Below are 27,462 nucleotides of genomic sequence, written 5' to 3'. Positions count from 1 at the left end.
CTAGACCCATGCGCAGCCCGGGAGACTGGAGGCCTGCTTTCCGAGATCCTGTTGTGAGTCAGCAAAATACACACCTGAAACTGTCGCCCACCTGTCTCCCCTTCCACCCGCCCCCTCCCCTTTTTTCTACATTCTTCGCATCAGCCACGCTAAAGATAGATACCTCTTGGATCCCTACCTGCACGGGGGAACGTGCAATGCCCAGGGGCAAGACTGCGGGCAAAACACCGGGTAAGCCAGCCCGCCTACTACTTTTCTCCGAAGTCCTGCACCAACAGAAGCATCCCCCGCGGAGGACCCTCTACCTTTCCCCCGTAGCAGCATGGCAGATGACACACAAGGTGTGACAATGGACAGTATACTACAGGAGAGATCAGCGGTGAGTCGTAAACTGGAGGGCATGGATAGTGCCATGGTGGCGCTGACAGCGGAGACAAGATCTATGTGCCTGGACATAGCAGGCTTCCAGTCGCAAATCTCCGGGCTCGATCAATGAGTGGCAACAGTGGAAACATAGGTAGCCTGCTGGACCGATAGAGATCAAGAACTCCTGCACCTTCGTAGTAAAGTGATCGACTTGGAGGACAGGAGCCGCAGGAACAACGTCCGCCTCCTTGGGTTTCCGGAAGGCATTGAGGGCACAGACATGTTCTCCTACTTGCGGGAAATGCTACCCAAACTAACGGAGATAACGTTCGAGCCCCCTCTGGAATTTCAAAGGGCAGACTGGGTCCCAAGAGACAAAACGGAAATGGCCGCCCTGTCCAATCATAGTCTGTTTCCTGCATCACATGCAGGCTCGTCAACTGCTACAGGCAGCCAAAATGCAAGGTCCATTCAGATCGGGCACCCTAGAAATCCGACTCTCAGCTGATTTCTCCAAAGAGACTGCCGAGCGAAGGAAAGCCTTCCTATCCCTTTGTACTCACCTCTGTCACCTAGACCTGAAATTCGGCCTGTTTGAGCCAGCCAAGATGTGGATAACCAAGAACGGGGAATCACAAAACTTTTACGACCCAGAGGATCTGAGAGCGCTTTTAGATGGGCTGCATGACCCGTCCCAAACCATGGAAACAACAGTCCAGACCCCCCTGGACATACGGGGCCTACCCGCAGGAGCCAGCCACCCGGTAACAGCATCCGATTCACTGAAGATTCACCATTGATCCCCAAATCAGGGGACGAGACCTAGACAGACTCACAAAAACCTATGACGACAGGGGCCAAGTGCTCCAGGCCAGGCGATGCATACACAGACATCGGACAGAGACAAATCCTGATCCCCTCTGAAGCCCACAGCGGCCCCCACCTGAGTAAAAGAAAACAGCAGATCCTTGGGGCGCTTGAGGCTGCTGCCCGCGGGCTGACCCGGATACGCCAAAGGGACCCGGTGGCGGAGAGGACGAACCGGAGTGATGAGGACCTGATTTTGTAAACTAACAGACATACTGTTATGGGGGGCTATCACCCCTGACTGTCTTTGTTTGTTTTTGCTTGCCCCCGCCTGTTATAATGTTATAATCACGTATAATCACGTATGTCCGTACATTTTTCGTTCTATTATTTTTCTTTCTAGAAACCGAGAAATATGATTGCCTCCAGCAGCCTGGCCCCTGGCCCCCACTCTATCTATTTGTATACCTGTTTAAAAAAAAAACATAAGGCACTTCCTTAGAACTGTTGCATCCTTCCCACTTGTTAATAATTTGCTCTATCTTTGATCGCTTTTCATGATTGCTGCTAATTGCCCACTATCGGCGGTATAGTATAATTGCAACATGGCAGCGGCGCAACACCTCCCTCTACCCTGCTGCACCCTGCTGCACTCCACCTACCCCTCCTCACCCTTCCCACCCCTCACCCCTTCCCCCCCCCATTTTCCTTTTCAGTTTTAGGAAAAATAGAAAAACCACAATACGCTGGAACTATTGTTATACTCTCCTAGGCGCAACCTAGGCACTCATCTCTTTTTTCAACATCCTTGCAGGTTCACACAACACCTCTCCCCTGTCCTTCGCTCTTTTCCTCCCCCCTTTCTTCTCCCCTCCCCCCTCTTTTTTCTTGAGGTACAGCGCCACCCAATTCCGGACCTTTGGACTTTTGGACATGGGTCGCCATAAGAGACACATATAATCTGCATACAGTCCTCTCCTCATACCCTCCTGCCTACCTCTTAAGTCACCTAGACTTGCACGCAAATGGGAGAACCAGATCAGGGGGGGCCGGGGTGCCACGTGTGCATCGCCTCCCTTGGCCTGGGGTCTGTTGGTCGGGCACCGGAGCTCAATAGGCCTGGGTTCTAGACCCGCAGGTTACAGTTCGTGAACGCCAGGACCTTTGTCCCGATTTTCTTATTTCTTATCTCTCTTTCTTATTTCTTATCTCTCAGTCTTGTTCATTTGTTTCTCCCCCACACACTTACCCCTCTTTCTTCCCTCTCCCTCTCTTCCACTTACAGACCCCTACCTTCTCCTTTCCCCACCCTTCCTTCTTGCCTTTAGAGTTCGCACCAAGTTCCTATTCTCCCCTCCCCCTCTTGCCCCTCATCCCCCCTTCCCTTTTTTCTGTCCTTTCCCAGGTGCCCCCACACCTAGGTAGGTGTCCATAAGGCGCAGGGATTTCTAACCCGAACTCAGCACCAACAGTGCCTCTATGGATCATATCATGGAATGTAAATAGCCTTACCCACTTCATAAAGTGAAAAAAAAATCCTATCCTATCTCAACTCTAAACGCACTGATATCGCTCTATTGCAAGAGACGCACTTAGATGAACCAGAATCCAACAAATTATGTCGAGATTGGTTGGGCACTGCCTTGTTTAGCTGTAACCCAACCTCACCCAATACGGAAAACACCCCAAGGAAATGCGGGGTGGTGCTACTGCTTCGAAAAACCCTGCCCCACATAGTTATTAAATCATGGACGGACCCTGAGGGTCGCTACCTATTTGCTAAATTAAATATACGCGGCACCTCACCGTGTGTGGGCTCTGTCTAACACACCAACTGGCCCAAAACACCTCTTTTTCCTATAACTCTATTGGCTCCTGACTGAGATGGGGGCATCTCGCTATGTAATAGGGGGTGACTGGAACCTAGTCAGAGATGCAGTACTGGACAGAACGGGACACTTGGACTTGAGCCATAATGCAGACAGAGCCCTACAAATCGATATACTATCAGACAACAAGCAACACTAGAACTCGACTTTCGTCGGCTTACTAGACAATACACCACGCTCCCCTCTTTCTCAGGACGCCGCCACCTGAACGTGCCCAAATGGCCCTCAATGCACTATACACTTCCCAGGTCGAGTATGCCCTACAGAGGCTACAAGGCAGACATTACGAACAGGGCGAGAAGGCAGGGGTCCTGCTGGCAGCCCAGCTTCACCAAAGGATAGCTGCTCTCGCTATCCCGGCCATCCGTGCCTCCTCTGGAGAAATACTAATGCACCCGCAAGCAATCGCAAATGAATTCACGTCCTTCTATAGGCACCTTTATCCTCCAGAGACAACATCCAGTTCCACCCAGATCACAGCCTTCCTGGAGGGCCTAGACCTACCCTCCTTGTCAGAAGAGGGATGCAGCCTTCTAGAAGGGGAAATAAGCAGTCAGGAAATAAAAAGAGTTATCTCAGACCTTCCATACCACAAATCATCCAAGGAGGAAGGATTTCCGGCGGAGTTCTATAAATGGGTAGGGAAAGAGGTGATTGACATCCTACATGTGGCCTTGAATGAAGCCTGTTCGGTGCAGGCCCTGGGGGCCATCTCCAACAATGCCACGATAGCCATTATACCTAAACCCGGGCGGGATCCCCTGCTATGTGGCAGTTACCAACCCATATCTCTCCTAAACGGTGATATCAAAATACTAGCAAGCATCCTAGCAAATAGACTACGCAAAATTATACCTTCCCTGATCTATCACACGCAAGTGGGGTTCGTACCAGGCCGCACCTCTAGGAACCACTTGCGCACCCTATGCCATACTCTGTGGACCTCGAGGAACCTACCGGGGGCGGCGCTGGCTCTGTCCTTGGACGGCGAAAAGGCGTTCGATCGCATGGAGTGGCCCTATTTGTTTACGACACTGGAGAGATTTGGTCTGGGAAACAGATTCATCTCAATGGTGCGGCTATTGTATGATCAACCTGCGGCGAAAGTTAACTGCGGAGGCTTCCTCTCAGACCCTTTCCCTATCTGTAGAGGCACACAACAGGGTTGCCCTCTTTCGCCCCTCTTGTTCCTGCTAGCAATGGAGCCCCTTGCTGCAGCTATCCGATCTTCCCCTTCCATAATAGGCCTTACACTGCCAGAAGGCACTTCTAAAATCTATTTATATGCCAATGACGTCCTACTAACTCTCACGGATCTAGAATGATCCATTCCAGCGTTGCTGGAGGTCATAGATGGGTTTGCAACCCTCTCCGGCTACCACATCAACTGGGATAAGAGTGAGGCGCTCCCCCTCTCGCGGATGACTATGAGAGCAGCCCTCCTAGGCTTCCCATTTCACTGGACACCGAAACACCTCAAATACTAGGGGGTGCTAGTCAATACGGGTTTGGTGCACATGGTGGCGGACAACATTGACCCCCTCATCGCATGAACGAAACTTGACTTCGCAAAATGGAACCAACTGGGCCTCTCTACGTGGGGCCGGGTACAGGCAGTCAGGATGGTTACGATTCCCCACTTCACTTATATTCTGGGACTGCTCCCGCTGCAGGTGCCCCTTCATACGCTACGAAATATAGATGCACTCATCAGAGCATTTGTATGGGGCTCACTGCGACCACGCTTATCGCCTGCCAAGCTCATAGCCCATCGCTCCCACGGTGATATGGGGCTCCCGTCGGTGGAGCATTATTCACTAGCATTGCACCTGTCCCAACTGTCCCACATCCTACCTTCAACAATGGGGGCAACACAGGGGAGTTATGGCGGGTCTCTATGACCTACTCACCCGACAACTCTACTCCCAACCTCTCCTAGACAAACTACGCTTACAATGGCAAACCCGATTAAAACAGATATTTGACCCAGATTACTGGGTGGACATCTTAAAGGCCCTGGACAGAGGTACCCGGGAGGCGCGTTTCAAGTTTTGCCTCTTTAAGGTTGTGCACGATTGGTATTGGCCCCCAGCGAAACTGCATAGAACAGGACTGCTTCCACATGGGAAATGCTGCCGATGCTCAGAGATATGCTGTGACCTACAACATATCTTAATTGACTGCCCAACCATACGACCACTATGGGTTACGGTGGGCTCCACTCTTGTCGACTCTATGCTACTTCCGTCACCACTTCCTCCCTCTCTCATACTTTTACAAGTCACAACTTCCCTCCCGGATCTCTCTAGACTACGCAAAAGGTTGCTACACCCAGCATTAGCCACCGCAAAAATCTGCATAGTCCGCCACTGGCGGTCGATGACCTCCCCAACCCCGGAAGAATGGATTATAGCCATGACCCGTATTGCCATGCATGAAAGAATCATCTATAACCTGCAATATAAAGCTCAAATATTCAACCAAGTGTGGGATCCCTTTCTCACAGTGGGAAGACCGTAGCCTGTAGGATACCACCTGCCACCCCTTCCCCCCTTCCTTCCCCCACTTTCTTTTCCCCCACCCCCTTCCTCTTTCCTCCCCTTCCCCACTCTCCCCGTCCTTCTTCTTTCTTTAATTACTAGTCTTTTTTTTCTTTTCCTTCTCTTTTCTTTCTCACCTCTCAACCTCATCAGGGCCTTGACTCCGGTCTCTCCTATTCCTTCTAGCATATTCCTCCTCACAGAACCATCTTTCTGAGACATGGAAAGGACACTGAGTACTAAGCATGACCTATGCAGAGCAAAGACAGAAGACCCAGGCCCTAATGTCATGATAGATCTGCTACTCTGCTAATACATTATCCTGGCATATATCACTATCTCTTTGTTATGACCTCCAAAGTAAAAACACCCGGTCTAAAATGAATGTTCTCCTGGGTACACGAGCCACGGCCTGCTCCCAACTCGGACCTCGACACAGCGAGGCGCAAACATTTTTCTCCCAGGGGACCAGAGGGCCTTGTACCTACATCCCTATCGCTCTGTTTGTTCGTTCCCTTTCCCTGTCCCCCTCCACTTCTCATCCTCACTTTTATCTTCTTCTTTTTCCTTCTTTCTTTCGGCCGACAGGACTTATTTTTCAAAATACGATTGGCAACATCTCAAGGCTTTTTGTGTTCTTACTATTCTTGGACTTATTATGTATTACTGTTTGCAAATGCAGGTCCTCGTCCCTTTTTGGTCTATGTGTCATTTTGCAGTGTTTACAATAAAAATTTAAAATAAAATTAAAAAAATTAAAAAAAGAATAACACAGAACTGTTTCAAATGGATACAGCCTGATCTGGATCTAGTATGTAGTGAAATGGCAGCAGTTAGAAAATCAAAACACTCTAAAAGGAATTCACAACAGCATTGGCAGGATGTGGAATGTGCATCAGAAGTGTCCTGGTGTCACATCAGGGTCTAAAAACAAAGGCAACACTAAAGTTATTATAGAGCAAAAACAAAAGCACTGGCAGTGAAGGGAAATAGCTTGTGAGTGGATGACAAATTTGGCTACATCCTAAACACAATGACGATACACTCACAGGGGCCTTGTGTGTCCATTGCAAGGGGATGTGTATGGGTAGGGTTGTGCTATCTGTTGTGTATGCGTGTCTGTACGCATGTGTGTGTGTGTGTGTGTGTGTGTGTGTGGATCGGCTGGTTGAGGTGGAGGGAGTTGGAGAGGGGTGATGTGGTTGTGTCTGTATGTGTATCACTTGACTGTGAGACCGATGTTGTTGTGAATACTGTGTTGACGCGTAACACATTCAGGTGAGTGTTGTGTGGTGGACGTTGTCCTTCTGTGTGTAGTTATGCTTGTGTGCAAGTGTGCTTGTGTAGCTGAGTATGTAGTTTAGTTGGTTGCTGTGGTTGTGTCATGTGTGGGTGTAGTGTCAACGGTGTGTGTATGTTGTGTTTTTCACATGTACGGGTTGAGTTGTGTTGGAATTATAATGAATGATGGTGTGTATGTGGTGTGTTGTGTAGTGTGTAATGTGTAGTGCAGGGGTACACATATGGCCAAGGGACAGTGTGTGTGTGTCATTCACCTCTATTCCACAGCCCCTGACATTGTTCGAAGTCGATTGGGATCTGACATCATCTCCCTCCGTCAGCAATCCATCACCAGTCAATCCGCTTGTCATACTGTAACATCTTAATATGGTGGGCGAAACAAAGTTGGCTTGACGGTCTTTCAGGTCCGCCGTCAGCACAGCTTGCTAGTAACACCGTCAAGATCTAAATCAGGCCCAAAGTTATGTAGACAATATAAGGCCAGGCTTTCCGAATATCATTGGGACGGCTGCAATAGTCCTAAATCCTGCACAAATGAAATTTCCTTATTTATCCAAGGCCCCAGCAAATTGACTGCCTTGATTTTTTATATGTTTATTGTTCCATAAAGGGAATAAACAAGATTTATGTGTCCAACTTTCAAGTGCAGAGTCCAGTTTCAATCAAGTTGTCGTCATGTCAGCTAGGACACATATAAAATGAGGTACCTGTGTTCTAAGTAAGTTAAGAACTGATACAGTATGGGCCAGAGTGAGAAAATATTTCTCCTTTTGAACCAACATAGGGCTAAAAGATGAATGCTGAAGGATTGGGTGGATACCTTGTTTGATCATTGGGATGACAATCTAGCTCATTTTGTTTTAAATAGGAAGGTTGATCTCAAATAGTCCTGACTCTTAAATACACCATGAAAGAGTCTGATTGCAACCATGCTGATTAGATTAGTTCATAATTGGGGTAGTCATCATTTTTTATGCTTTTATTTAGGCCCTACCATAAAATGTACTTTGAAGATAATCAGGATATGTTATGGTACAAAAATGCAATGTCATGAACGCTCACAGCGCAGCTTTTGCCACTTTTACTGTCACTCCACTCACCAGCCCAGTGTCCACCAGTCCAAAGACCTCTATTTGGCTACTCACATTTGAAGTACTCACTTAGGGAGAAGACATTTGGATAATGTGTGTAGCACATGGACTGACATGACTACAACTCCCAGCAGGCACTGTTCTGTAACTCCAAACACCAGACCAGTGGTCACCTCTCCAAATACCCCTGTTTGGTTCCTATCAATTTAAGGGTGCACACCTGGGAGATAACATTTGTCAAGTGTGTGTAGTACAGGCACTGACATGACTACAACTCCCAGTAGGCACTATTTCCATACCTAGAAACACTAGCTCAGTGGTCACATGCTACAATACATCTGTTAGTGAGCTCTCAATTGAAGTGGACTCAGCTGAGGGTAGAACATTAGTCAAGTGTGCGTACTAGAGAGAGTAACCTGACTGCAACTCATTGGAGGCACTGTTTTAGCAACTCCAAACAACAGAACAGTTTTCACTTGTCCAAAGACCACTGTACGGTAGCTCACAAATTAAGTTTACTCAGCTAGGAGTATACCGTTTGTTAAGTGAGAACTAGAGGGAGTGACATGATTGAAACTCCCAGTAGGCCATGTATCTGTAACTTCAAACACCAGAACAGTGTCCTTTTGTCCAACGTTCCCTGTGTTTTAATTCTCAATTGAAGTGTACTCACCTGGGAGGATGATATTTGTATAGCGTGTGTAGTACAACTCCCAGGAGGCACTGTTTCACTAACTCAAATCACCAGTCCGGTGTCCCGTCCTCCAAAGACTCCTATCTGGTAACTCACACATGAAGTATACTCACCTGGGGGGATAACATTGAATAAGTGTGTGAACTAGAAGGAATAACCTGACTGCAACTGACAGGAGGCACTGTTTCAGCAACTCAAAACACCAGAACAGTGTTCATTCGTCAAAAGACCCCTGTTCGGCAACCCTCAATGTAAGTTTATTCATTTGGGAGGATACCATTTGTATAGTGTGTATAGTAGAGGGACTGACATGACTGCTAAGGCCAGGTTGGTCTGTCTCTGTTACTTCACTCACCGGCCCAGTGTCCTCTTCTCCAAAGACTCTTGTTTGGTAACACACACATGAAGTGTACTCATCTTGGGGGATAACATGTGTGTAGTCTGTGTACTAGATTGACATGACTGCAACTCCAAGCAGGCCTTGTTTCTAGAACCCCAAACACCAGCCTCAGAGTTCTTTTCTCCAAAGACCACTCTTTGGCAACTCACTCCCAAATGAAGTGCACTCACTTTGAGGATACCATATGACAAGTATGTTAGGAGTAGTGAGAGTGACCTGACTGCAACTCCCAGGAGGCACTTTTGTAACTCTAACTACCAGCCCAGTGGTCACGTGCCCCTATACATCTGTTGGTGGACTCTCAAATGAAGTTTACTCATCTGGGGAGATAACATTGTGTACTAGAGAGAGTGGCATTGCAACTTCCAGGAGGCACTGTTTATGTAACTCCAACCACCAGTCCAGTGTTCTCTTGTCCAAAGATGAAGGGATGATATTTGTATAGTGTGTGTAGTACAGGAACTGACATGACTGCTAAGGCCAGGAGGCACTTGTTCACTAACTCAAAACACCAGTCCAGTGTTCAGTTCTCCAAATACCCTTCTTTCTAAACTCACAAAAGAAGCGTACTCACCTGTAGGGATGACATTTATCAAGTGTATAAAGTAGAGAGAGTGACGTGACTGCTAATGCCAGGAGACTCTGGCCCTCATTACAATCCTGGCAGTCGGTGTTAAAGCGGCAGTAAGACCGCCAGCAGTCCGGCGGGAAAAAAAATGGAATCACGATCGTGGCGGGAACCGCCAGCATAGACAGCCACTTTAACACTCCGACTGCCAAGGCGGAACAAACAAACACCGTGGCGGTAACCGCCAGCAGACAGACGGAAGACGATGTACCGCCCACATTATTACAACAGTCCAATCTGCCATCTTTTCCGGGGCGGATTCACAGCAAACAGAAAACACGGCGGAAACAGGAATTGGAAGGGAAAACGCTCACCTCTACACAACCCACAAGGAACCAGGACGCCATGGAACCCGAGCTCCAGTTTCTCCCAGCATTCATCTTCCTGCTCCTCTACCAGGAACAACAAAGACGGTGCTGAAGACCACGGTGAGTACTGCACCTACGACACGGGGGGAGGGAAAAAGCAGTGACACATACACGCAACATGCAACACTCCCACCCCCACCTTCACCCACTACAACACACACACAAGTACATGTTGATACATTACATATACAACCCCCAACCCCCCCATGGAAGAATGCAAGGACAAAAGGAAATGAGTCGAACGATTGTAATATATTCAAAGACAGTAATCAAAAATATATACATATATAAAGATATTTACACTATAAACAAATATATACACCAAGAATAGAAGTCCAAGGTATTCCACCATTATAGTCCATGGACCACTGTGCCCAAAATGCATGGGCGAGGCCCACACTCAATACCCGAACAAGACAAAGAGAACACTGCTGGGGCATCAGATAGAAATAAAACAGGCACCTCAGGGGGAAGGGAAAGGGGGCACCTCAGCTGGATGATTGCCCGACGCCAGATCCACGATGGGGCTTTATGCCCACTGCTGTATCCTGGGGAGTGCAAAGCCACAGTCTCTCAAGTCTCTACAGTGGGTGGGTTGCCCACTGCTCCATCCTGGGGAGTGCAAAGCCACAGTCTCTCAATTCTCTACAGTGGGTGATTTGCCCACTGCTGCATCCTGGGGAGTGCAAAGCCACAGTCTCTCAAGTCTCTACAGTGGGTGGTTTGCCAACTGCTGCATCCTGGGGAGTGCAAAGCCACAGTCTCTCAAGTGGATAACAGTCTCTACTGGTTCTGGAGGGGGCTTTGTGCCCAGAGTGCTTCATCCTGCCAAGGACTGGGATAGTAGATATATCTCTCCACTGGTTCTGGAGGGGGCTTTGTGCCCAGAGTGCTTCATCCTGCCAAGGACTGAGGTAGTGGATGTGATACTCCACTGGTTCTGGAGGGGGCTTGGTGCCCAGAGCGCTTCATTCTGCCAAGGACTGAGGTAGTGGATGTATCTCTCCACTGGTTCTGGAGGGGGCTTTGTCCACAGAGTGCTTCATCCTGCCAAGGACTGAGGTAGTGGATGGATCTCTCCACTGGTTCTGGAGGGGGCTTTGTGCCCAGAGTGCTTCATCCTGCCAAGGACTGAGGTAGTGGATGTGATACTCCACTGGTTCTGGGGGGGCTTTGTGCCAAGAGTGCTTCATCCTACCAAGGACTGAGGTAGTGGATGTATCTCTCCACTGGTTCTGGAGGGGGCTTTGTGCCCAGAGTGCTTCATCCTGCTCGTGGCGGCCTCAGTAGCATCGGAATCTTTGGCGCTCACTGGCCTGCGGTGCTGGTTGTGGCAGTGTCCTGTTATGCGGTGCTGGTGGCGGCGGTGTCCTTGGCAGCGGTGCTGGTGGGGGGGTGTCCTGTTCTGCGGTGCTTGTGGCGGCGGTGTCCTTGGCAGCGGTGCCTGTTGCGGCGGTGTCCTTGGCAGCGGTGCTGGTGGCAGCAGCGTCCTTGGCAGCGGTGCTGATGGCGGCGGTGTCCTGTTCTGCGGTGCTGGTGGCAGCGGTGTCCTTGGCAGCGGAGCTGGTGGCAGTCTTGTCCGCCGTGCATGTTTTCCCAGACTTGCCAGTTTTACTGTGCCCCCTCCCCACCTTGGATGGTGGCGCAGCTGGATTCACACTCCCACCTGTACCCCTGGGAGCGGCTTTGGTTGAAGACTTTTTTCCTCTCTCCCGCCAGGGAGTGGCCAACTTTTTGTGCTTTGGAGGTGGGGGACTGTCCGTGCTCTGGCTCCTTGGCACACTGACTGCCCTGCTGTCTGGCGCACTCAAGAAGCCGGTTACTACTGGCACCACTGTTCCCGCAGATGTTGTGGCTGATGCGCTGGGTTGGGACCTGGAGAGGCGGGCCCTAGGAGACTGAAGGGGTGGGGGAGGTGAGGGGAAGAGGTCAAGATTGGACAGGAAAAGTTTTTGGGACACACTGGGACGGGAAGATGGAGGGAGTTTGGGAGTGGAGGAAGAAGTAGTGGTTGTGGGAGGTGTACGTTTGGTGACTTTGGGTGAAGGTGCATGGGCTGGAGGCTGTCATGAGGTGGATGGCTGTTGGATGGGTGTGTGGCTGTGTTTGTGTACCTTGGGAGGTGGGTTCACAGACGCACTGGTAGAGGACACAGGGGATGTGTGAATGGTAGTGGGTGTGGTGACTGCACATGAGCAGGGTGTGGTGGTGAGTGTGCTGGTGATGGAGGTAGTGGCTGAGGATGTAGTGCATGCAGGTGTGAGTGGAGACGAGACAGGGAGGGAGGAGGGAGATGAGGAGGAGGGGGACACAGTGGAGGCAGTGGCTGTTGGTATGTCTGCATGGGTATGATGCTTGCGTGAGTGCCTGTGGGATGTGTGGTGCTTATGTTTGCCTGAGCTTCCCTGTTGTGTTGACATGTGTGCATGCTGGTCTGATGGTGTGCTTGGGATAGGCTGAAGTAATGGGGTTTGGGTCTGGGTGGAGGAAGTTGGAGGGGGGAGGCTAGAGACAGGGACAATTGCTGCCATCAGTGCTGAGGCCAGAGTCTGAAAAGCTTGCTGATGGGCTGCCTGACCAGAATGAATGCCCTCCAGGTATGCATTGGTCTGTTGCAACTGCCTCTCTACACCATGGATGGCATTCAAAATGGTAGACTGCCCAACAGTGCGGGACCTGAGGAAGTCAATGGCCTCCTCACTGAGGGCGGCAGGGGTGACAGGGGCAGGGGCTGAGGTGCCTGGGGTGAAGGAGATGCCCACCCTCCTGGGTGAGTGGGCACGGGGGAAACGCTGAGGGGCTGCTGGGAGGACAGCGGTGGTGGGGGGGGGTACCTGTAGATGCGGGGGCACAGAGGGGCCCGCCACCGCAAGGGAGCTCCCATCAGAGGAGGAGTCTGTGTTTCTGGTCTCAGCTCCTGTCCCCGCCGTGGAGCTCCCCTCGTCCTCCGTACCACTGGTGGCTTCTGCCTCCAGGGCCATGTGGGATGCAGCTCCCTCCAGCTCCGGGGCCACTGCTCCTCCGCCTGATGATGCTAATGCACACAAGCACAGGGAGACCACAAAAAGTTGGGGGAAACAGAAGAAAAACATGCTGAGTGCATGCAATACCGCTACCCTTGGCAGACACCACAGACACAGAAGCCCCCTGCACTACTCCGTGCACTTGGAGTTCCCTAATAAAGCCCAGTGATCAGTATAGGGAAAGGTGCGGAAGACATTGTGACGCAAAGGGTTAATTAGCTTGAGCGGTGTAGATGAGCGTGATGCCTGCTGAAACCCCCCCGAACAAAGTGGAAAATTTCATGATATTATTTTCAAGCTTGTTTGTGCAGAAGACTCCTTCTCAACCTTGAGAACGAGAGTACAGGAAGAAGATGGAATGGAAACAAAGGCTGGGGAAGGGCAGAGCAGCCAAGTGCTGAAACATAGTTAGAAAATGACAGAAAGTGATAGAATCCAAATTTCGAGTTATTTAAGCACCGAAGTGTGGGTGAGGGATTTGAAGCTCGCAGATGGAGTTGTGAAAGCTGACATGGCCCAGCGCTGCCTCCCTGTTTTGCTGACCCTGATGCTTGCGGGGGAGAGAGATCCAAGCAGGCGGTAGAGGTCGTCCCAGCATTTCGTGGACTAAGTTAAGTTCCACACAGGGATGAAAGGCCTTTGTTTCTCTGCTCTATTATTATGATTTATTATTTATGCTTGCACTGTGTTTATAACCTGAAGTATTCGGCTCGTTTATATTTGGCTTTCTAAACATCGTAGTGTGAGCCTGCTGCAGTAACTGAAACATGCATTTTGGTGTGCAGTAAATCAAAGCTTGTCTGAAGTATTCAGCTTGTTTATATTTTGCTTCCACAACATCGTAGTGTGAGCCTGCTGCAGTAATTGAAACATGTATTTTGGTGTGCAGTAAATCAAAGCTTATCTGAAGTATTCAACTCATTTATATTTTGCTTCCTGAACATCGTAGTGTGATGCATTTTGGTATACAGTTAATCAAAACTTATATCTGTCAATGAACTCTTTGGTTATATATATATAAGTATAGATGCTCTTTGTAGTGTACTTATATATAAATAGATGTTTTTCATTGCTATTCTTATTTCACTATTGTTAATGTGGTAAATGCCTACATTTACCTGAAATTCTAGTAAAGCTAAATTGTATTCATAACTGGCGTGTGGTCCTTCATTGAGCGTCCTTATTGACTTATACCTAACAGGTGTCAACCAGTCACCTGGATAAGACATTTTGGTACCAGAAGTGGGGTATGAGTCAATAATGCCTCTTTGGGGACGTAAGAAACGTGAGGCAGAGAGCGGAAGGCAGCATGGGGCAGAAGCCAGAATCATTCCCGGGTGGTTAGCAACTGACCCGTTCTCTGGTGTGGCAGGACTCCTGAACCGGTGGGCAGCGCCGGTGTTATGGGAGGCATTAGATGAGAAAGTGACTCCTCTCTTAGTTGAAGATGCGGTTGAGAGCGTGAAGCTAAGAGGGGCGAAGCTGGAGCTGAAAGCAGCAGGGCAAGGGGGATGGCTTTTCCTGTCTGCGCTCCGTACGGTATACAGGAAAACATTAACACAAGATGCAGAGATTAGAAAACTGCGGGATGAGGTTGCAGCCTTGCAGGAAAGGCAGTTACTTATGAAAGAGACCATAGAAAGTTCAGTGACTCGGGGTGATCAAATGGAGGCAAGGTGCACCGCATTAGCAGTACGAGTAGCAAAACAGAAGAGTAGGCAGAAGCATAAAATGCCCTCAACTATGCAAGTGAGGGCACTGGTACGCAAACAGAAGAGGATGGAGAAGCCTAAAATGCCCTCAACTGTGCAAGTGAGGGCAATGGTAGGCAAACAGAAGAGTAGGCAGAAGCCTAAAATACCCTCAACTGTGCAAGTGAGGGCATTGGTACGCAAAGAAAATTGGGATCCACATACTTGGTGGGATGATGTGGAAGTACGTGTAACAGAACTAGGTGGAGTTAAAAGTGGAGAAAGACGTGTAGGTGAAATTGAAGGTGAAAAGGGAGTGAATGGTGGGCGAATACAGAATTCTCGTTTGGTAAGAGATTATACGCAGAGTGAGTTGTTGGAGAGAATCCGTATGTTTAGGCAGATGCCTGCAGAGCCTTTGTTTAAATGGTTGGTGAGATCGTGGGACACTGGAGCAAAAGATGCATTACAGAATCCTTTTATGTTACGTCCCATCACAGAAGGAGACCCGTTTGAGCTGGAAATGATAGTACAGGATGATGTAGATGATGTAGTGATGTGGAGCCTATGACAGAGGCAGGGAAAACAGAGGGTGACACAAGATTGGGCCTTAGTAGAAATAGAACGCATAACTGATGATCAGCCGGTCACTTTTAAAACATGGGTCCCCTTACTAGGTTGGACAAGAGAAGGAGGGATTGGCAATAAAGTAGGCAGAGCGCAGGAGTTTCCATCGTGAAGTGGAAATGGTATCCGCAGCAGAGGGCAAAACCGGGACCAGCAGGAGTGTCGAAGTTACAAGAAGATAAGCTAGGGGCAGTGGACTTGCAGGCAATGGCTCCTGCGCCAGAGCCCTCTGAAATGGAATTCTCACCATTTAAGACTGCCCCGCCTTTTGAACAACTCACCGAAGAAGAACAGCAAAATGCATGGTTCACAGATGGTACCGTCCGGTACTATCAAGGAAAAAGACAATGGCAAACAGTTGCATTCCAGCCTGCTACAGAAACGATGTTGCTGCGAGGAGGGGATAATAAATCAAGCCAGCTTGCAGAACTGCAGGGGGTAGCAGCAGTGATCAAACAAGCCCCCATCGGAGCGAAAACATTTGTGTACAGTGACAGTCGGGCCACTTACCATGGACTAGTAAGCTGGGCCCCGACTTGGAGCAAGGATGGATGGAAAATTAAAGGCACCCCCATTTCGGGAGGCGAGCAGCTATGGGAAGAGATGTGGGAGAAAGGGCAAAAATGTAAAATCTATGTGGGACATGTGGATGCCCCTTGCCCATCGGATACCTCACTTGCATCTCTATTCAACAACACCGCAGATCAAATGGCCAAAACGCGAACTGTGGTCATCAAGGAGGAAGCTGAAGCTGCTTTAGCAAACAGGGCCCATGCAACATCCGGACATCTAGGAGAGAATGGCACTTATGCATGGGCATAGCACCGACAAATTCCAGTCACTAAAGAACAAGTGCAAAAAGCAGTAATGGAGTACCCCACATGCAACCAGATTAGACAAATGCCCTTGCAAAAGAAGCCTAGGGCCATATCAGAAGAGGAACTGCAGCTACTATGGTGTGGCAATTGGACTATATCGGGCCGCTACCAAAAGAAGGAGGAAAAAGCTACGTATTGACCATGGTGGACACCTACTCTGACCTTATGTTGGGTATGCCCTGTAAGTCTGCAGACCAAAAGTCCACTTTGCGAGGGCTAAACTACCTGATAAAACATTATGGGGCACATGTTGAGATCCAAACAGATAGGGGCACACACTTTTCAGGGAAAACAGTGCCGGGCTGGGTGCAGGAACAGGGAATTCGGTGGATTTTGCACCTTAGTTATTATCCACAAGCTGTAGGCATGATTGAGAGATATAATGGATTGTTGAAAGAACAGCTAAAAAAGTTATCAGCATATGACAGACTTGCACAATTGATTTGTGAACAAGCGTGCACCCCACATATTGAAGAATGATCGGTCCCCCGATAATACCCAGAGAGGTGAGGGAGGATTTGGAAGCACAGGAAGAAAAGTATGGGTGAACTATCCAGGGAAAAAGCCAGAGTCAGGAGAGATATTGAGTCAAGGGGTGGGGAGTATGTATATTGTACTTTTAAAGAACTCTAATGTACCTGTATTTATACCTGCAGTGAGCCTTACCCTATGGTCGTAAATGATGACATCTGCATCGATGACGTGGTTCGTGATTATAACCGGAAAAAGTGTATGGGTCCGACCGAATATAGCAGAGAATGTCGTTACGGACCTTCATGTCACTTGTGCACCTCAAGCCCCTAAAGTAACTGATGACCAGGGAAATGTTTCAATTTGCAACGTGGAGGTACCTGGAGGCAAGTGGATGGCAGCCAAAGCTGTGACCTGGAAGGTAACTGGACAGCAAATCCGACATGCCAACGGACTGAACGAGGTGCAGGGGACACCAGCAACAGTACAGGCTTTGAGTTATCTGCTAAACATGATATGTAAATATTGTGATACCAGGACACATGGTGGTCGTTACAATGAACAATGAAAACAAAGGAGTTCGATACTCCAAACCACCAGCCTTCATGTTTTATGTAACCGAAAGATGCATGGTTAGCAAATTGAGCAACGTTTCTATAGTTCGATATAGAATAGTATGTAAGCAAGCTCTGCACGCAAGCATAATTAATCGTATTGTGTTACAGATAAATATTGCCAAGGGGAATGTCTCAAAGTATGATCCATTATGTACACCATGGACACCACAGTTATGGCCCTTGCCAAAGTTACGCATTAGAAGAGATTTAGGGTCCTTGATAGCTGGGACCACCGGAATCAGGGTAGGGGGCCTGAATTCTTTTGATGTTGAAGCCATTAGGAATAAGCTATCTTCTACAGGATATAGTACAGGAGAGGCCATAAAAGTAATTTTTCAATGGGGGCCAACACACTCACAAGAAGTATGGAAAGTCCTGCTTGGGTTGTATCGCAATTGGCAATGGCATAATTTCACTTATGAACAATTCGAAAAAAAAAAAAAAAGCTTTGAAAACACACAAGCAGTGTCCAAGGGCATCCAGTGCATACTATGGCAAAGCATTGTTAATCAACAGTATGCAGACTTTAAAGCAGAATGGGGACAGCTTCAGGGTGAATATTGGAGACAACAATTGCATTTGCCTGAAGAAATATGGGTAAAGCCCATACAGTTTCACTGTGAGGAAGAAATGTGTTATGCTCTTTTTGATATAGCAAGAAGTGATCTTCCTCCTGACATATGGTGCCCCTTTATATTGCTCCCTGTAGTGATAAGTAAAAGAATGGTGGATACCTCACTCTGACAAAAAGTGGATTGATTAAACAAATCACACTGTAGATCCCACTAGATATTGATGAAGCAGAAAAAGAAAGACTAACAAATATTCATATATCATGTAACAAAATCGTATAAGGTAGTGTGGTTTTAGCAAAGAAAAATAATGTATGTGGGAAAATGTGCCCACGAGGTAGTTCGCCATTATTATAAATGAGCTTAATTAATCATGAAGAATTGACAATGTAGTAATCTGTCATTATTGCAAATGTATTCTATGATTTTCTTGTTGCTTAGCTTAAATTTAGTAGAGGCTTTGGCCTAGTTGTCTGGTCTCAAATTTGACTGCGTGGTTTTCACTTGTATTAACAAAAACGTATTTTAACTGTAAGGTTGTACTTTTCCAGTAGAGATGGCTAATAAACTTATCTCAAGGTTTCGTGCTAGGCCAGTTTCATCCCCTTTGAAGCAAGGTCAGTTTCTGCAGGTGCAGACAATAAAGACACTGATATAGAAATAACTGGCAAACTTTGTTGCTACTTGTGCTCCAAGGCTCCAAGGACACCTTATGCATAATTGAGTAGTAAGAGAAAGACACTATTCATTGGTCAAAAGGAAGCCACCCTATGAACCCTCCAATGGAAGACCCTGGAGAATTTGGAATGTTTCTTACTTAAACCCACCGGACAAAGAGAAATCAGCCATTTTCTTCGATGCCATTTTGAAGCCAGATTCAAGACGCCATTTTAAATGACACTTTGATGCCCTTTTCTCTGTCGCAGAGAAAGAGACTTTAAACATTCTCTCCCTAGAGACTTTAACTTTAATTTTGCCCCGTCTTGTCCATGTAGTAACTTTTGCCCCATTTTCCTTGCTGCCGCAAGGAAAACTTACCTTTAACTTTGCCCCTTTGAAATCTGACCCATGCTGATCGAACCGGTACCTGAAGGGCGAAGACCTTTCCTTGAATGCTGATTGTATTCGGTAATTATAAAAGGATAATTTTATTATGCATTGTGTTTTTCTTCTTAGGTACCAACTGCTTATTTTGACAGAGCCCAAGCTAGAAGTTTTCTCAATTTGTGTTGACTAAATTCGTTTTGCATGAAGTCCCACATGCCAATGCTAATTAGAGGTTAGTTGAGGTATTCACTTGATGCACCATGTTGAATTGAGATCTTGTTATGCTGACTGATGTATGCAATTAGTCAAATTCAGTTACTTATATTAGTGATTTGCATTGCTATAACTGAGTGCATTATAATCCAGATTTTGCGTAGATTGCGTTTCTTCCGTCGCTATGGACAGCTAGTAATGTTCGTATATGTATACCATTTGATTTTGAGACTTGCATATATTGTGTTAGCTTTGTTAATATAGGGAAATAAACTCATTAACTCTTAATAAACTGGTGTGGTTATTCATGACTGAAAGGTCATGGTGCGTCAAAATACTGATTGTTATTGATTCCTAATGTGTTGTTTGATCTCTTAATTGAGTATTGGGTATTGATTATAATGGTTATTGGTTATTGATTTGAGTGATCCGACTATTCTTGGATGAGGAGAACCCAACTCGGTTAAAAGGTTCACCGACCTCCGGCATGTCCAAGTATAAGTAATTTATAAACACTGGACACACTATCAGTAGATGGTAGCAGAGATTGATGGTTTCGCCCTTTGGGACCCCATCCGAACAATAGACGGAGTCAAGTTAGAATTTTCTTTGATAAAACAAGTTGGAGAGATGATGATGCCCTAAATCCCCAATGACTTTCCTGGAATCTCGGAGCTTGCGAATGGAGGAAATGGAGGTGTGAGAATGTTTTCGGCGTTTCTAGTGACGCAGATGCATTGTGAAGTTTGTGAGGATTTTAGGGGGTTACGAACTCCAATCAAAAATTTTAGAGGAGTGATACTCCAAAGTGTGAGAGTAGGGAAGTTGTCGAACTTCATATGTGTGTAGCGCTTTGTGCAGAAAAATTGTCCACATGGTTGTTGATGTTGAGACGGGCCCTGCGAGGTCAAGAGACTCAGGAGTATGTTGAAAAGTGTATGAGACACTTGATTGATGTTGTAATTTGTTCGGTTTAGTGGGTTGATCGGGCGTGGTCAACAAGTCAGTACGAATGTTGAAGAATAAAAGAAAAGTTTCGACTTTGAGATTTGACGAATTCTAAGAATAGTTCATTGATCAGTTGAGAGTAAAGTTTGCGGGTCAAATTTTACTTGCCAAAGTGGGAAACCAAGAAAGATGGAATAACTGCTGAGACTAGTGAAAAATCCCTAAGGTTTCTGAAGCGATTGTATTACCCTTCCTGTAGTAAACCGACAGATCTGTTTTCTTCTTTTTGGTTAGTGCTCGCGATATATTTCAGAAATTAGTTCTGAGTGAAGCTGAATGAAGGAGGACAAGCCGCAAGACTTTGTCAGCCGCAGTGTGTGGGTGTGATGTCACTAGGAGCCACGCTGGGATAGGTTGATTGGTGAGATGGGTCGCGCACGGATTGGACACAGTCTGTGAAGCGCAATTGGTGGGGAAAGGCAAGCGAAGAGTATTCCGGGAATTAAAGTAACTTATTGATTACATTTTTTTTAAAGAAAATAAAAGACGGAAAGATGAACTTTTTCAAAGCACTTAAGAGTGCCTTGAGGGGAGATGTATATATTAAAGCAAATGTAGGAGAAGAGACACCGCCTGAGGGTACACCAGCTTACATCGTGATTGAAGAAAAGGGAGTTGCACCATGTCTTTGGTTAAAGCAATGGTGCAAATTACCAGAAAAGCATGGAAGTGTAGCGTTCCCTATCCACGGGTCGTTTAATCTAAGAGTTTTGGAGAATCTAACATTTGCGCTATACGACATGAAAGTACCTCCAAGACCAGCACAGTTTGAAGCATTAAAGGTCAGACGAATCAGACGATGAAGAGTTCATTCTGCAATTGCTAAATGACCGCCCGCCACCATATATGGAAAGCGAAAATGGCCCAAGAACTTGTACTGCCCCTCCAGAACCAATACAGGGTACTGTAACACCGAATTTTAGAATATTGCAGAGGCAAAGTAGTCCCGATATGCCTTTTACACCAGAAATACCACAAGTTCAGAGAATATATCCTGACGTGGATCAATTCAAACCCGTCAATGATTATCAGCCACAGGTTCAAAGGCGTTATTATGAAGAGCATAATTTGGAAATGACTTCCAATTTAATGGTGCAGGGAGGACAGAATTACCAAAAACCGACATTGATTCAAACTGAATCAACACAAATTTTGATGCCTCAAAGGCAGATACAAGAGGTGGCAAGGTACATTCAAATGGCAGAAAACCAGTTGGACATGCTGACAATGATGAACCATAATGTGGGAATTAACATGCCACAGAATTCGGGGAACAGCCAGAATCCAGACGCAATATCTATGCCTATCACTGTAGGTCCGCCAGTACCATTGTATATACAGGCAAAGACGAATGTATGTGACCAAGGGGTAATGACACAAAATGAGACAGGAAGGAGATGCATAGAAAATACTCAAGAAACAACTCCGGTAGGAACACTGCTAAATAGGTCTGGGTCTTTGTTGGAATTTATTCCAATTCCAGCTTGTGCCCCGTCAACCGTGGTAAGGTCAGGTCCACCGCTAATAGTACCACTAACTTCAAAAACAGAAATGTTACAGAAACCATCAGTAGCAGTCGATGTAAATGCTACATTGATGGGACTGAACGCGCAACAGTTGACACAATGGTTGAACAGCCTGAACTCCCCACAGAGTACACCCAGCGGGAAGGAAGAAGAATATTTGAATAAAATAAGACTGGGCATGGAAGCAGATGAACTAGTAGAGGGAACGATGGGTCTGAGCAGGTTAGAATCATACACAGAAGAAGAGCTGAGATACCTTTGCCCTAGAATCACAAGAGAAGTAAGCAGCATACATAGGACGTTACAAGAAATTGCAGATAGATACAAAGTAGACGTAGGTAAAACCAAACACTTGAGCAAAAGTTACAGGTTAGACTTTCAGACAAAAGATTTTGAACACATGAGGTCTGCAGGAATGAAAACACACCTTAAAGAGATACTGCAAAGCGCGCAGGTTTGGAGATGTCTAGACAAGTGGGAGAGCAGGTGGGTTAAGAAAAAGGATAAGAAGATAGAAAGTACCCCAGATCGGAATGAGAAAGCACAACAGAATGATGATCTTATAACGATGTTACCAATGAGAGAAACAGCAGGGGGAAAGTTTGTCCATGTACCATGGCACAGGTGTGATATTCAATCCTTTACGGATGACTTCCCTAAATTAAGAGAGAAACCGATCGAATGGTATCAACAAACAGATAGATTTGTGAAACTCGCAAAATTTCTTTGGGAAGACCTGAATACTTTATTCAAAATTGTAGTACCGGCAGATTTGTGGGAAGATTGTAAAAGGGCTGTAGGCTGGCCAACAAGTGAACCAGAAAGAGATAGGGACACAGGTGCACCATCGCCTACGGTAATGAGTTTATACCATAAGGTGATTGAGCATTTAAAAACAAAAGTTGCGTCGAAAAATGTGGATTGGCAGAGAATTGACAGAACAGCACAAGAAGTTAAAGAGTCGATACATGCGTACTATGAGAGATTGTTGAAAGCATTTAAAAATTACAGTGGCACGGAAACGATTGAGGCAAAGGACATGCTCCATTTTGTGTTCAGATTTGTGGAAGGATTGAGACCCGAAATCAGCCAGATGATTAAAATGCATTTGATTTGTTGGCAGTCAAAATCGATCGATGAAGTGTTGAACTATGCAAAATACTGCAGTGATGAGATTGAGACAAAACAGAAAAGGTTGAAAGAAAAAGTGATGGTGATGCAGATTAGAGCAGCTCAGACGGGTTTGCAAGGTTTGCAAGGTTTCCAACAACAGTTGCCGCAGCAGCAACAGCAGGGAAATGCTATGTTTCAGCCACAGATGAGAGGCAGAGGTCGAGGAGGTTTTGTGAATAATGGTCCTGATTTAAATACTGTTGTGATTCCAAATGGTATACAGGCAATGAAGAAGGTGATGCCATGTCACACGTGCGGAATCGTTGAGCATTGGAAATGGGAGTGCCCAATGTTTGTGCAGGAAGGTGTAGATCAGCAAAACAATGATGTCAATACATTTCAGAATATGAGAGGACCAAAATTGAGAGGTCCAAATCCAAATTTCCAAAATAATGTAAATCAGATGCAGGGTTTACAATCCATACAACAACAGCAGGTGCAAATGTCCCATGTACAAATGGCACAGTTGCAGCCAATGCAACAGCAGTTTCCTATAGTACCTAATCAGCAAATGCAAATACCCTTAGCACCAATGAATCAGCAACAAGTAATGCTTCCTCAACAGGTCACGGGTCAAGGAATGAATCAAAATGACACAGTACACCAATTCCCGTTACACAGTGAGAAAGGAATAAACAATGTATGGGAGAGTGAAAGTTCAGATGAGGAGGGAAATTGTATGCTTGCAGCATCTTTAGAAGTTGATGAAAAGGGACCGTATGTGGAAGGAAGAGTTATGGGTCACAGCGTTTCATTCTTGGTTGACACAGGAGCTACCCGCTCTACAGTCAGAAGAATTGAAGTACCAAATTTGCCACTTTCAGGGAGAACAGTTCAAGTAGTGGGAGTAGCAAATAGGTATCTGCCAAACCCAATCACAGATCCAGTGCAAGTCATAATTGGTAACTTTCAAGGGTCACATAAATTTGTGGTGTGTGACTCGAGTCCGATATCCCTATTAGGTAGAGATTTCTTGTGCAAATTGGGATGGTCAATTATGTGCTCAAATGATAGAATTAAAATTCAGACAAACAGTGATGAGGAAGAAGAAGACATTTTAGGAGGGGACGAAATGGAAACTGTCGGCGAAGAGTATCCCCTGATTACTCTTTATCCAATGCTCACTGAAGCAGATATTCCTGCTGAGTAACAGGAAACAGTTGACAAAGAAGTATGGGATATGACAGGGAAAGAAGTAGGATTGGTTAAAGGAGCAGAACCAGTGAAAGTGACTGTAAAACCCAATGTAAATTTTCCTCAGACTCCATAATACCATATGTCACAAGACACTCTCATGAAAGTCGCCCAACTCATTGATGAGTTTGTGAAACAGGGAGTACTGAAAGAAGTACTAAGTAGTCCATGTAATTCACCAATCATGGGACTAATAAAACCGAGTGGAAAGGTCCGGATTGTTCGAGATTCGAGAAAAATAAATGACATAATAGTCAAATGTTGCCCCGTAGTAACAAATCCAGCTGTGATAATGTTTCAAATTCCCTGTGATGCAGAGTGGTTCTCAGTCATCAACTAGTCACAAGCATTCTTTTCTGTGCCTCTTCATGAGGACAGCCAATTTCTCTTTTGCTTCAAATTCCTAGACAGAGTCTACAGTTGGTGTCGAATTCCTCAAGGGTTTTCGGAGTCACTATCAATTTTCGATCAGATTCTAAAGAAAGATTTGGAATCATTGGAATTACCTTTTGAATCAACCTTAGTACAGTATATTGACGATTTACTGATCGCATCCAAGACAGAAAATGACTGTACGGTTGACACTATTGCCTTATTGAACCATTTGGGAAGGAATGGACACAAAGGGTCTCCTTCAAAATTACAGTTTTGCCAGAAGAAAGTGAAATATTTGGGTCACCAAATAGAGAAAGGGTCGAGTAGAATCATGAAAGAAAGAATAACAAGTGTACTTCAAATGAGTCCACCCAAGACGAGAAAAGAGGTGAGAAAGTTTTTGGGAACGGTGAGCTATTGTCGCCAATGGATTCCCAATTTCTCAACTCTAGCCAAACCTTTACTGAAACTGACCCGGAAAGATGCGCTGGATGAAATAGTGTTGAAGAGATGAAATGGATGCTTTTATTGAATTAAAGGAATGCATGTGCGGAGCTCCAGCTTTAGGTATGCCCGATTACACGAAGCCGTTCACATTGTTTTGTCATGAACGTGATGCATGTTCTTTGTCTGTCTTTACTCAAGCCCATGGTGGCATAAACAGACCAGTAGCATATTTTTAAGCTGCTTTGGATCCAGCCGCAGCAGCCTTACTAGGATGCTTGCGCGCTGTGGCAGCAGTTGGTATAAGCCTAAATCAGAGTGAAGGAATATTGATGGGACATCCTTTAACAGTTATGGTACCTCACTCAGTCGAAATACTTTTGACACGTTCCCGAACACAGCACATGACCGGTGCTAGGCTTACATGGTACGAGACAGTAATTTTGGGATCACCCAATGTGCAGCTGAAAAGGTGCACTACTTCGAATCCAGCAACCTTGTTTTCCAGTGAAAATGTCAAAATTGAGAACACCGAAGACATCGAGCACGACTGTCTTCAGGTGACTGAATTTTGTACTAAACCAAGACCTGATATCAAAGACACCCGATTTGAAGAAAATGATCAAATTATTTTTGTTGATGGTTCATGTTTGAGAGACGCACTAGGAATATTGAAAGGAGGATATGCCGTATGTACAATAACAGGTGTTCTGGAAGCATCTTGGCTTCAGGGAGTTTACTCTGCACAAGTGGCATAACTAGTAGCCCTTACTAGAGGTTGTCAACTTTCCACTTTAATGAAAGTCACCATTTACACTGACAGTCAGTACGGATTTGGAATAGTGCATGATTTTGGACAATTGTGGTCACAAAGAGTTTTTATGACCTCTTCAGGATCACCAGTGAAAAATGGTGAAAGAATAAGAGAATTGTTACATGCCATCCAGTTGCCAGGAGAAGTAGCTGTGGTAAAATGCAGTGCACACTCGAAATCACAAGACTTTGTTTCTTTGGGAAACGGATATGCAGATCAAGTCGCAAGGTTTTGCGCATTGAACTGTATATTGCTCAGAGACTAATGGAACTTAATAAATGAGCCAGAACTTGAACCAAGTGAAGCCTTTGCTCTAAAAGTTGTAGATACAATCGAAGAATTGAAATTTCTACAAAATAATGTTAGTAAGGATGAGAAACTCTCATGGAGCAAATTACAATGCGTAAAGAAACCAGATGATTTGTGGGTTTCAAGTGAAGGGAGATTTATTCTGCCAGACAGTTTTTTGATGCAATTAGCCAGGTTGCATCATGGACAAGCCCACCTTGGAAGGGATGCCATGATTAGACTATTCAAAATTGATTGGTTTAATCCCAAATTCCGTCAGGTTGCTGAAGCAGTTTGCCATTGTTGCGTCATTTGCCAACAAATGAACGCAGGGAAGGGAACAGTAGTAAATTTGAGCCACATTGGAAAAGCAGGTGGGCCATTCAGCAGGATGCAAATGGATTTCATTGAGATGCCTGTGCATGGAGGCTTGAAATATGTGTTGGTGATTGTGTGTATTTTTAGTCACTGGATTGAAGCATACCCTACACGCAGAAATTACAGCCTTACAGTTGCAAAACTACTCTTGAGAGAACTAATACCACGTTTCAGATTCCCAATCTCTTTAGAATCAGATAGGGGAAGTCACTTCAATAACGCAGTAATTAAATTATTGTGTGCAGCACTGAACATTGAACAAAAATTGCATTGTAGCTACCGTCCCTGAAGCATCAGGACTGGTGGAGCAAATGAATGGCACATTGAAATCAAGGATGGCGAAAATATGCGCATCCACAAACTTGAAATGGCCTGACGCGTTGCCCTTGGTGTTAATGTCAATGAGAAACACACCTGATAGAAAGACTGGACTATCACCGCATGAAATACTCATGGGCAGAGTCATGAGACTTCCAGCAGTTCCTGCAAATGCTCTTGTAAATATTACCGATGATATGGTATTGGACTACTGCAAAGGTCTGGCTGATGTGGTACGCTCTTTTTCTCACCAGGTGGAGGCAACCACCTTGCCACCGATCCAAGGTACAGGACACGCCCTGAAAGCAGGTGACTGGGTCATGATAAAGAAGCCCGTGAGGAAGTCGTGTCTGGAACCCCGTTGGAAAGGACCTTTTCAAGTGATTCTGACAACTACCACCGCTGTGAAGTGTGCGGGAGTTCCCAACTGGATTCACGCCAGTCACACGAAAAGGGTGACGTGTCCCACAGAAGAGGAAATTGAAGCGCTGAAATTACCAGCAGCTGACAGGAAAGTACCAGGCACTGAGACAGAACGAAGAGAGCCTGAAAGCGAACAGGCAGAAATCGAGACAGAAGAAATATTTTCTGAGGAAGACGTAGTCTATCCTTTTGAGGACAACAGAGAAGAAGCCTCAGGAAGTGACAAAGATCCTGGAGGTGACAAAGATCCTATCTCAGGTGAACAACCAGGGGAGCCTAATAAGAGGAGGGCTTTCC

The sequence above is a fragment of the Pleurodeles waltl genome, chromosome 12, assembly GCF_031143425.1.
Source record: "Pleurodeles waltl isolate 20211129_DDA chromosome 12, aPleWal1.hap1.20221129, whole genome shotgun sequence".
In the NCBI taxonomy this organism is placed as follows: Eukaryota; Metazoa; Chordata; class Amphibia; order Caudata; family Salamandridae; genus Pleurodeles; species Pleurodeles waltl.
Note: the sequence above shows the minus strand (reverse complement) of the source record.